Source organism: Canis lupus, chromosome 3 (genome assembly GCF_011100685.1).
Source record: "Canis lupus familiaris isolate Mischka breed German Shepherd chromosome 3, alternate assembly UU_Cfam_GSD_1.0, whole genome shotgun sequence".
NCBI lineage: Eukaryota > Metazoa > Chordata > Mammalia > Carnivora > Canidae > Canis > Canis lupus.
Window position 1 is genome coordinate 54316832 of NC_049224.1, and position 10868 is coordinate 54327699.

The 10868-nt window shown below is 43.1% G+C and overlaps 1 long non-coding RNA gene across 1 annotated transcript; it reads right to left on the minus strand.

The window, feature by feature from the left end:
• Window positions 1-7038: 7038 nt before the first annotated feature.
• On the minus strand, window positions 7039-10003 carry LOC119870815. Its single transcript, XR_005356374.1, has 3 exons — window positions 9383-10003; window positions 9205-9246; window positions 7039-7070 (listed from the first exon to the last, which is right to left on the minus strand). It is a non-coding gene; the product is annotated as an uncharacterized LOC119870815 (long non-coding RNA).
• Window positions 10004-10868: the final 865 nt, after the last annotated feature.

Genomic DNA, 10868 nt, shown 5'->3' on the forward strand with positions numbered 1-10868 from the left:
GCAGCCAGCCGGCTCCAGGGCAGCTCAAGACTATGCCTTAAGAGACCCCAGGCAGAAGCCGTTAGAGGAAAAACAAACGTTCTGCTCCCTTCCGTTGGCATCACAAGTCTCTCTCCATGGGTTAATACACCCGCTAATAGCCAGAGGAGGCTGGCGAGGGTGTCAAATAGTCTAGGAGATGTGTATGGGTTCCAAATTGTGGAGATTACCGGGTCTTATGTGAGAACCAGTGTTCACTCTGGGCCGGACCTTATTTAAAAAAATAATAGAAGCCCTTCTCTACAATGAAGAAAACACCTGTCTACCCTATTTATCGATTTAGTGCAATTAAAAAAACTGAAGAAGGGGATCCCTGGGTGGCTTGGCGGTTTGGCGCCTGCCTTTAGCCCAGGGCGCGATTCTGGAGTCCCGGGATCGAGTCCCACGTCGGGCTCCTGGCATGGAGCCTGCTTCTTCCTCCTCCTGTGTCTCTGCCTCTCTCTCTCTCTCTCTCTCTCTCTCTCTATGTCTATCATAAATAAATAAATACATACATACATACATACATAAATACATACATAAATAAATCTTTAAAAAAAGAACATTTGTTCTTTTAGAATTATTAGCTCATGGTTAATGTGGAAAGACTCCTTCAATGTTAATTTAACCATTCCTTCAACAAACGTGTATGGTACATCTTCTAACAGTCACTGGGAACATTCTACATTCTAGGTTGTTCCACAGGAATCACATATGACCATTGCTTTCATGAAGTTCGCAGGCCGACAGAGGAGAGAAATAATAGAAGATACTAAAATACCAAATAATATTCTGTTGTGGTTTTTTTCATGTAACTATTGCATCTCAATCATTTTGCTATGTAACTATAGTTATCTGCAAAATAATCACAATAGTATTTGGGGGATTCTGTCCACAATAAATGTCTGGGGATGCCTGGGTGGTTCAGCAGTTGAGGGGCTGCCTTCCGCTCAGGGCATGATCCTGGAGTCCCAGGATGGAGTCCCACATCGGGCTCCCTGCATGGAGCCTGCTTCTCCCTCTGCCTGTGTCTCTGCTTCTCTGTCTCTCGTGAATAAATAAATCGTAAAAAAAAAAAAAAAAAAAAAAAAAAGCCAAATGTCTGGTTTTGCTTAGCAGATGTATTTTAGTTAGATGGAAATAGGGAAAACAAATCTCATGGGAACCCAGAAACAGCAAGGAACACCCTGGAAACCTAGGGAGTGCCAGGCCTCATATAACTGGAACATGGTTCAGGACCAGGAGACTCAAAGGTACCCCCAGGCCCCTCAGGGGTCTTTCTGGTAATTCTGCCATCTGGAAGATTCCATGGCTCTCCAATCAATCAGCATAGAGTGTAGAGGGGAGAGGAATAAAGAGTCACTGAATCTGGCTCTGGCTATCTCCTGCCTCTCTCTCTCTGGCCTCTATTCCTTCTGCCCCAGCTTTGTTCTCTCAGTGTTTTATTCATCACTGGCAGATGGGACGAAGAAGGGGAGGAGAAGCTTGGTCTTATAATAAAAGCAGCTAGTAGATGAAATGACGCCATGTGCCCCAGGTGGCCACTTAGGGAAGGACCATGAGAGTTGGGTGGTCATAGGTGTGCCAGAGGGAAGGCAATGCAGGAGAGGATGAAAAGCGAGTTTTTTAGCAGGTATTGTAACCAGATTTTTAAATTTAATTTAAAATTTTTTTTAAGAGAGAGCATGGGCAGAGGGAGTGAGAGTTTTTTTGTTTTTTGTTTTTTTTTTTTAAGATTTATTTATTTGAGGGATGCCTGGGTGGCCCAGTGGTTGAGCATCTGCCTTTGGCTTGGGTCATGATCCCTGGATCCTGGGATCAAGTTCCGCATCAGGCTCTCCACAGGGTGCCTGCTTCTCCCTCTGCCTATGTCTTTGCCTCTGTATCTGTGTCTCTTATGAATAAATAAATAAAAATCTTTTAAAAAATTATTTATTTGAGGGATCCCTGGGTGGCGCAGCGGTTTGGCGCCTGCCTTTGGCCCAGGGCGCGATCCTGGAGACCCGGGATCGAATCCCACATCGGGCTTCCGGTGCATGGAGCCTGCTTCTCCCTCTGCCTATGTCTCTGCCTCTCTCTCTTTCTCTCTCTATGACTATCATAAATAAATAAAAATTAAAAAAATAAAAATAAAAATAAATTATTTATTTGAGAGAGAGAGAAAGAGAACAAGCAGAAGGCACAGAGGGAGAGGGACAGAGAACCTCAAGCAGACTCCGTGCTGAGCACGGAGCTCCAAGTGGGTCTCCATCCCATGACCCTGAGATCATGACCAGAGCTGAAATCAAAAGTCATACACTTAACTGACTGAACCATCCAGACATCCCATGTAACTGAAATATCTAAGGGACTATATTATCTATGGCTGTATAACAAAGTAGCCCTCAAACTTTATAGTATAAAACAGACATTTACTATGGTTCCAATGGGTCAGGAATCTGAACATTAACTGGATGTTTCTGAGCGTCTCCTGTGAGTTTGCATTCCAGGTGTTGACTGGGGCTGCAGTTATCTGAAGGCCTGACTGGAGCCAGAGGATCTGTTCCCAAGCTCACTCATGTGACTATTTCCTCCTCACACTCAGGCCTCTCCTCACAAGATGGCAGGGGGTTCCCCTAGAATGACTAGTTTGAGAGAAAGAAGCAGAAGCTTATCTAGCCTTGGGAGTGATATCCCATCTCTTCCGCCATGTGCTGTTGGTCATGCAGACCAACCCTAGTACAGTGTGGGACAAGGACATGAACACTAGGAGGCACGGATCATTTGGGCCACCTCAGAGATCAGCTGTCTCAGGACTAAAGTGGATTTTAGGATGTTTTCCTTGTGATGTACCTGGTCAAACTCCTGTGACACCTCCTTAAGGAAACTGATAGTAGAGATGTGTATGGGAAGCAGGGGGGTGGGCAGTCACAATGTACACAGTATGACCCAGATGTAAAAAAAAAAAAAGTTTTTTAAAGTGTCTATAATTAAACTAAGATTCCTCAGGAGATTCTCATCCCCAGGAAATTCTTCTGCTTACCAGTTAAAAATAACATTTTGGGTTTAAAATAGTCAAATTTGGGTAAATATTGGTAAATTTAAAGTTTAAACTCCCTATGAGAGCTGTCTCTCTCCACCAATGGTCTCCCTTCCACTTAGCCCAAGATATTACCAGGGTGTGAGGGGAAGCAGTAAGGATGGGACCCCGATTCTCAGCTGACCTTCTACACTGGCTCCTACTCATCGCCTTGTGCTGTCACCTCACCAGATCACCATATCAGCTTCTGTCCTCATTCCATCTCCATTGATCCATAAACCTGGAGGTTTATTCTCTCTGATACCTGCTTAGCTGCTGTCCTGATGCCTTGGTCACAGGTCCTCAGGCATATGGTGACACTCTGGGAGGCTTCCTGGCTCTTACCTGCAGATACTCTGGTTACCTTCACTGGTAGCACGTGGAGACTTCTGGAATCCTCTATGTACCACAGAGTAAGTCTTGGGGTACTACCTCTGACCCTCTTTCTGCTCATCTATGGCTGCCATTTCTACCTTACTGTAATTATTACTACATCTTGATTTGGGGGTGATCTCTGGGTCTGGTTTCCTTTAACAGCTTAGTGTGTGGCTCTTGTCTTGGTCACTTCTAGTCATCATGTCTGGGTTCCGGGAAAAAATATCATTCTGCCATTAAATGTTATCACCACTGAAATAACACAGAACATGGAAGAATGAAAAATATAAAAAGAAAAACAAAAACATGTGGCAAAACAGGTGAAATATGATCCCATTTGTATGTGGTGGATATTTGTCATTTATCCCCCAGCACACTATCCTTCTACAAGAAATGGCACCCGATCTTTTTGAGAAAACAGCACCCATGGTTCAGATGAGAGTTGGCATCTTCTTATACGACCCTCCCTCTGTCACAGGGTTTGGTTTAGAAGTGGGTACTGAGGGATCCCTGGGTGGCGCAGCGGTTTGGCGCCTGCCTTTGGCCCAGGGCGCGATCCTGGAGACCCAGGATCGAATCCCACATCGGGCTCCTGGTGCATGGAGCCTGCTTCTCCCTCTGCCTGTGTCTCTGCCTCTCTCTCTCTCTCTCTGTGACTATCATAAATAAATAAAAATTAAAAAAAAAAAAAAAAAAAAAAAGAAGTGGGTACTGGACCCAGACTGAGCCACCTTGCCACGATGATTTGTCAGAGCGTGTGCAGGTAACTCAAAGATGAGCCTGTCAGGGACCTTCTCTGGCACACTTTTTAATCTAGAACTGAAGAGAAAAGACCATTTCTGTCCTACAGGTGAAGATGGGAAGATATGAGGCTGTGGGGATCCATAGCCCTGTTTCCTGCTAGATGAACTGTGGCCTGAGAGAATGAACGGATCACAGGGAGCCAGACGCGGAGAGCCAAAAACAGGGAAACAGTCCTGGGAGATTTTAAGTCTTTGGTCACCGAGGCCAGAAATAACCCTGACTTTTCCTTGTTTATTTTATGAGTCAATAAATATTCCTTTCTTGCCTAAGCTAGATTGAGTGGTAAAGTTCAGGCGCTTGAAATTTAAAAATTCTCCACTAATGCACCATTTCTGTCCAAAAAAAAAAAATCCATGCATGTGTATACACATATACACACATATATATATACACACATACATAAATATAGGAATAGCTTTCACTCATCTGTATTTTATTTTATTTTTTTATTATTATTTTTTAATAGTTTTTTAATAGTTTTTTTATTAGTTTTTTTTTTTTTTAAGAGATCTTACTTATTTATTCATGATAGACATAGAGAGAGAGAGGCAGAGACACAGGCAGAGGGAGAAGCAGGCTCGATACCAGGAGCCCAATGTAGGACTCGATCCTGGGACTCCAGGATCACACCCTGGGCCGAAGGCAGGTGCTAAACCACCGAGCCACCCAGGGATCCCCTCATCTGTATTTTTTTTTCTCATCTGTATTTTAAATCTTTCTCCATGAACCCATTAATTTTTTAATGCCGTATTTTAAAATTACCCATTTAAATGTGCTCTTTGTAAAGGGTTCAGATAATTCACCTAAAAGAGAAGAAAATTAGAAACAAAAAGAGCAACTTTGATCCTTGCTAATAATAACAACAAAATTATTTGAAACCCTTTTAAGCTGATCCACTTCAGGATAATTAACCAATTCAACTTCTTGTTGGTGGAGATTCAAAACAAAGCATCTAATGCCTAATGTGATAAAAGGGATCAGGCAGGGATTATCACTAACAGATATGATAATGAGGTAGTTCTCTCAAGAACTCTCTCTTTACAGAAGATATAGTTTATCTTCTGTAAAGATATGTTCTCATTTGGAGGAGGGCCTTGAGATTTCCAGAAGGCTTCTGTACAACCTCCTTCTAAGATCTGGGAACCAACTTTGTTTCTGGACTCTGGTGACCCAACATGTTTCATAAAAGATTTTTCTGTGTACTGTGAATCCTATAAGGAAGTCTTTGTGACCCTCACAGGCTAATTTTTGCAAGACAGACATTCTCTATTTAAAAATGCATGTTGAAATCACACATTCCATCACCATGGGCAGTTTATTTCCTCTAACAAAAAAAACTTTTATTTATTTTTATGATTATATAACATGCATTCATTTTTTAAAAATTAGAAATATAGAGAAATACTACCACCCACTAAAAACCACTGTTAATATTTTGCTACATATCTTTCCTCTTTGAGTGTGTGTGTGTGTGTGTGTGTGTGTGTATACCAAAAATTTTTGGCTGAGCAGGAACCACAGTTCAGATATTTCCAAGGAGAAGATGAATCTTTCTTTCCCTACTCCATTTGGTGTTCCTACTTGTGTTGGCATCTGGTGTCTTATTTTTTTTTGTTGTTTAAAGAAGGACAGGGATCCCTGGGTGGTGCAGCGGTTTAGCGCCTGCCTTTGGCCCAGGGCGCGATCCTGGAGACCCGGGATCAAGTCCCACGTCGGGCTCCCGGTGCATGGAGCCTGCTTCTCCCTCTGCCTGTCTCTGCCTCTCTCTCTCTCTCTCTCTCTCTCTCTGTGTGTGACTATCATAAATAAATAAAAATTAAAAAAAAAAAAGAAGAAGGACAGACAAGGGACGCCTGGATTGCTCAGTGATTGAGCATCTGCCTTCAGCTCAGGGTGTAATCCTGGGTTCCTGGGATCAAGTCCTGCATCAGGCTCCTTGCAGGCAGCCTGCTTCTCCCTCTGCCTATGTTTCTGCCTCTCTCTCTCTCTCTCTGTCTCTCATGAATAAATAAATAAAATTAAAAAAAAAAAAAGGAAGCAGACTAAGAAATGCAGACAGCCATGCCCAACAGACGCTGTCTGGGACTCTGGGCACCAGCTCTGCTCTCTGGGGCGCAGAGAGGCCTTGCAACACAGACCTGGAGAGAGGCCCCCTCCTAACCCAAGGTGTGGCATTTCCTGGAGGATGTGGAAGGCCAAGCTTAACAAGTGAAGTAGCGCCACATCTGGGGTTGCCTTTAAGAAAAGGGAAGAATTTTCCCAGTGAGAGTGAGGAAGGACACAGAGGTCTTGTAGTCAAGGAGATGAACTTTAGAGCAGTGCTTCTCAAACCTTAATAGCTACATGAATCACCCTGGGTGGGGGTTGCTACTGCTTTTCTTCTTCTTCTTCTTCTTTTTTAGGATTTTATTTATTTACTTGCCAGAGAGCGAGTACAAGCGGGGGAGCATTGGGCAGAGGGAGAGGGAAAAGCAGGCTCTTCACAGAGTGAGGAGCCCAACATGGGACCAATCATAGGACCCCAGGATCAGGACCTGAGCTGAAGGCAGACGCTCAACCAACTGAGCCACCCAGGCACCCTATTTTTAACTTTTAATGATATTAACACAGCACTGTATTTATTGGAAACCTTTTACTTTACTTTACACTTCCATAGATGATCCAAAAAAAAAAGCCACAGGATTTTCACTTTGTACTACTTGGGGAACAATGAATAGCTGATGGCATTTCTTTCTACTGCAATGACTTTTTTTTTTTTTTTTTTTTTTTTTTTTTTTCTACTGCAATGACTTAAGCAGCATTTTCTTTTTCTCTCCTGTGGGAACAAAAGAAACAGATTTGCTAAAAGTTGCAGAAAATGTGCTATGTTGGCTTCATTTAAAAAATGTTTTTGAGATAAAATTCATGTAGCATAAAATTAAAAAATTTTAAGTGTACAACTCAGTGGTGTTTAGTATATTCACAATGTTGGGCAACTATCACCACTCTCTAGTTCTAGAACATTTCCATCACTCCCCAAAAGAAACCCATCACCCATTTACCAGTGACTCCAGATTCCTCCTTTCTTTCATTCCCGAGGCAAACACTCATCTACCTATCTTGGACATTTCAAATGAATGGAATCGTACAGTATGTGACCTTCTGTGTCTGGTTTCTGTCACTTAACATAATATTTTCAGGGTTTACCTATGTCATAGCATCCATCATACTGCATTCCTTTTTATGGCTGAATAATATTGCATTGTGTGGATAGATCATATTTGTTTATCCACTCATCAGTTGATTTGGGAGCTTGCATTTTTTTAAAGATTTTAAATTTATTTATTCATGAGAGACAGAGAGAGAGAGAAAGAGACAGAGACACAGGCAGAGGGAGAAGCAGGCTCCTGTTAGGGAGTCTGATATGGGACTCAATCCTAGGACCCAGGATCATGACCTGAGCCAAAGGCAGATGCTCAACCACTGAGCCACCCAGGCATCATGGGACTTTACATTTTAAATATGTATTCTAATAAAAAATATAAGTATAAATAAATAAATAAATATGTATTCTGATTCAGCAGGCATGGCTAGGATGGAGTCTCAGACTGCATTCCTAGCAAGTTCCCAGGCATTGTCCAATACTGCTAGCTCAAGGACTACACTTTGAATATAAAGAATTTAGACTCTAAAGACCACATTTCATTTTATTTTTTATTTTTTAAAGATTTTATTTATTTGACAGAGAGCAAGCACAAGCAAAGGGAGCTACAGAGGGAGAGGGAGAAGCAGGCTCCCCAAGGAGCAGGGAGCTTGATGTCAGGCTCAATCCCAGCACTCTGGATCATGACCTGAGCCCGAGGTAGACGCTTAACCAACTGAGACCATCCAGGTACCCCTAAAGACTACATTTTAGAGCATCACAACTTATGATATTAAATATGAATAAAAACCTGAATCATACTGGTTAAACACACTCATACCTATACACAATTAAAAAAAAAAAAAAAAAGCCCGGGTGGCTCAGTGGTTTAGCGCCGCCTTCGGTCCAGGGTATGATCCTAGAGACCTGGGATCGAGTCCCATATCGGGCTCCCTGCATGGAGCCTGCTTGTGTCTCTGCCCCTCTCTCTCTTTATCTCTCATGAATAAATAAATAAAATATTTTAAAGAAAAGAGAGAGTGGAGGGGTACCTGGGTCGTTCAGTCAGGTAAGTGTGTGCCTTTGGCTCAGGTCTGATCTCAGGGTCCTGGGATTGAGACCTGCACTGGGCTCCCTGCTCAGCCTGCTTCTCCTCCCCTCTGCCATTCCCTCTGCTTATGCTCTATCTCAAATAAATTTTTAAAATAAAAACATTTTTTAAAAGAGTAGACTCCTGCTGTTGCACTTTTGTCAAAGCAAAGGAAGCATTAATCTTCAGCATGGAGTCCTACCTTCATGGAGCTATTACTCAGCACAAACACACAAAAGAACGTTGGTTTCACAGCCTGGACTTGACCTTAACAAACATTTTCAAGTACTGATATGTGCAAGCAACAAATGGTCATATTAATTGTAGTGAAAGTTTATTATCAACAATGGGAATATGAGGTCCCTGATTTATGAATTTGTTAATTGCTTTTCCTTTTATGGGTCTTCCCCATAGGAGATGGGAGTGCCTCTGGTGTGAGAATCTTTCTGGGTCCAGGATATCAAGAGACATGCTGATACACGTCAGCTTAAATAAATTACTGTATTTCATCTAAAATGCCACCACATGCCACTAAGAAAGCAAACAAAAGTGCCAATTAAATGCTGATGAGGATGCCTGGGTGGCTCAGCCGTTGAGTATCTGCCTTCGGCTCAGGGCGTGATCCCGGAGTCTGGGGAACAAGTCCTGCATCAGGCTCTCTGCCTGTGTCTCTGCTTCTCTCTCTATGTCTCTCATGAATAAATAAAATCTTAAATAAACAAACAAGCAAAAACTGACCTGTTGTCAATTGTGAGATGCATCCTGACTTCACTGCTGCCACTAAAGGGTAACAAAATTGTACATCTCAGAATCAGTGAAATATGGCAATGTCCCCAACTGCACCAAAGTCACTTTGTGTGCTATTAAAATCCTGTTCTTGCCTTCCTTTCTGGCCAGAACATGAGCGGTAACTTACTTTGGGTTGCTCCTTGTTCCGCTTGAAACAAGACCTGGCCTTACACCAGCACCTGTGCTGCTACCTCTGCCATGCGGGTTCTCTGTTGCTGCTGACGTAACAGACCTCGGGGAGCACCTCGAAGTCCTGGGACTCACGCGATGCGCCCTGCAGATTCACAGGGGCCTCGGAGGCTGTCCTGGGTCCTAGCATTCACTATAACTGCTGGAAGTGTTGGGCTGCTCAACTCCTAAGAGAGAAGGACTTGATATCCTGAGGGGCAAACATTGACTCATGAGAGACTTTGGCAGCCTACAGGAAACGACCCCCCTTCTTGGTCCTCCCCTGACCCCAGGCACTCCACAGAAGCTCAGAGATGCAGAAGCTTAATCTGGTTTCTCAAAGATGTCCCGTGTGACACTTGTGAGGAAGCAACTGTGCTTGCAAAAGCTGTGGCCACCACAGTAATGCCTGCTCTCACATTCGTGTTTCCTCTTTCCTTGGTTCACTCCCCTTGTCCCAGCTCCTGCTACCCTCGGAATACACGTGCCCATACAGTACTGGTATATAACCTTCGCCTCAGATTCTGTTTTCTTTTCTTTTTCTTTTTTTTTCCAGATTCTGTTTTCTAAGATTCCCAGGCTGAGACGCTGTGTCAACTGAGCCATTTTGTGGGAGCGAAGTCACGTGCCAAAGTGGACAGGGAAAGAAGTAGTGAAAGGAGAGAAGTAGTAGAGATGTTCTAGAGCTTTCCCAGTTGTCAGTACCAGGACTTAACTGACTTCTTACTCATTAAAGGCTCTAGATAGGGCAGCCCCGGTGGCGCAGCGGTTTAGCGCCGCCTGCAGCCCGGGGTGTGATCCTGGAGACCCGGGATCGAGTCCCACATTGGGCTTCCTGCATGGAGCCTGCTTCTCCCTCTGCCTGTGTCTCTGCCTCTCTCTTCGCTCTCTCTGAATGAATGAATGAATAAATAAATAAATAAATAAATAAATAAATAAATAAATAAAATCTTAAAAAAAAGTAAAATAAAAATAAAGGCTCTAGATATGGATCCCTACGATCAGATGGATAGCTACTATCTACCTGCCTTTGGAAGGGAAGAGTGGATCCAACATCTGACTTTTTAGAGACTGATAATATTAATAACGATAACTAATGGTAACAATAGCTCCTTTGACCCAGCACCTCCACTTTGAGGAATTTTTAAGATTTTTTTTTTAAGATGTGTATTTATTTATTCATGAGAGACACACAGAGAGAGACAGAGACATACGCAGAGGGAGAAGCAGGCTCCCTGCAAGGAGTCTGATGTAGGACTCAATCCCAGGACCCCGGGATCACAACCTGAGCCAAAGATAGATGTTCAACCATTGAGCCACCCAGGTGCCCCAATTTTAAGGCTTTATTTATTTATTTTAGAGAAAGAAAGAGAGAGTGTGAGTGGAGGGAAGGGCAGAGGGAGAGGCAGAGAGAGTCTCCAGCAGACTCCCTGCTAAGTGCAGAG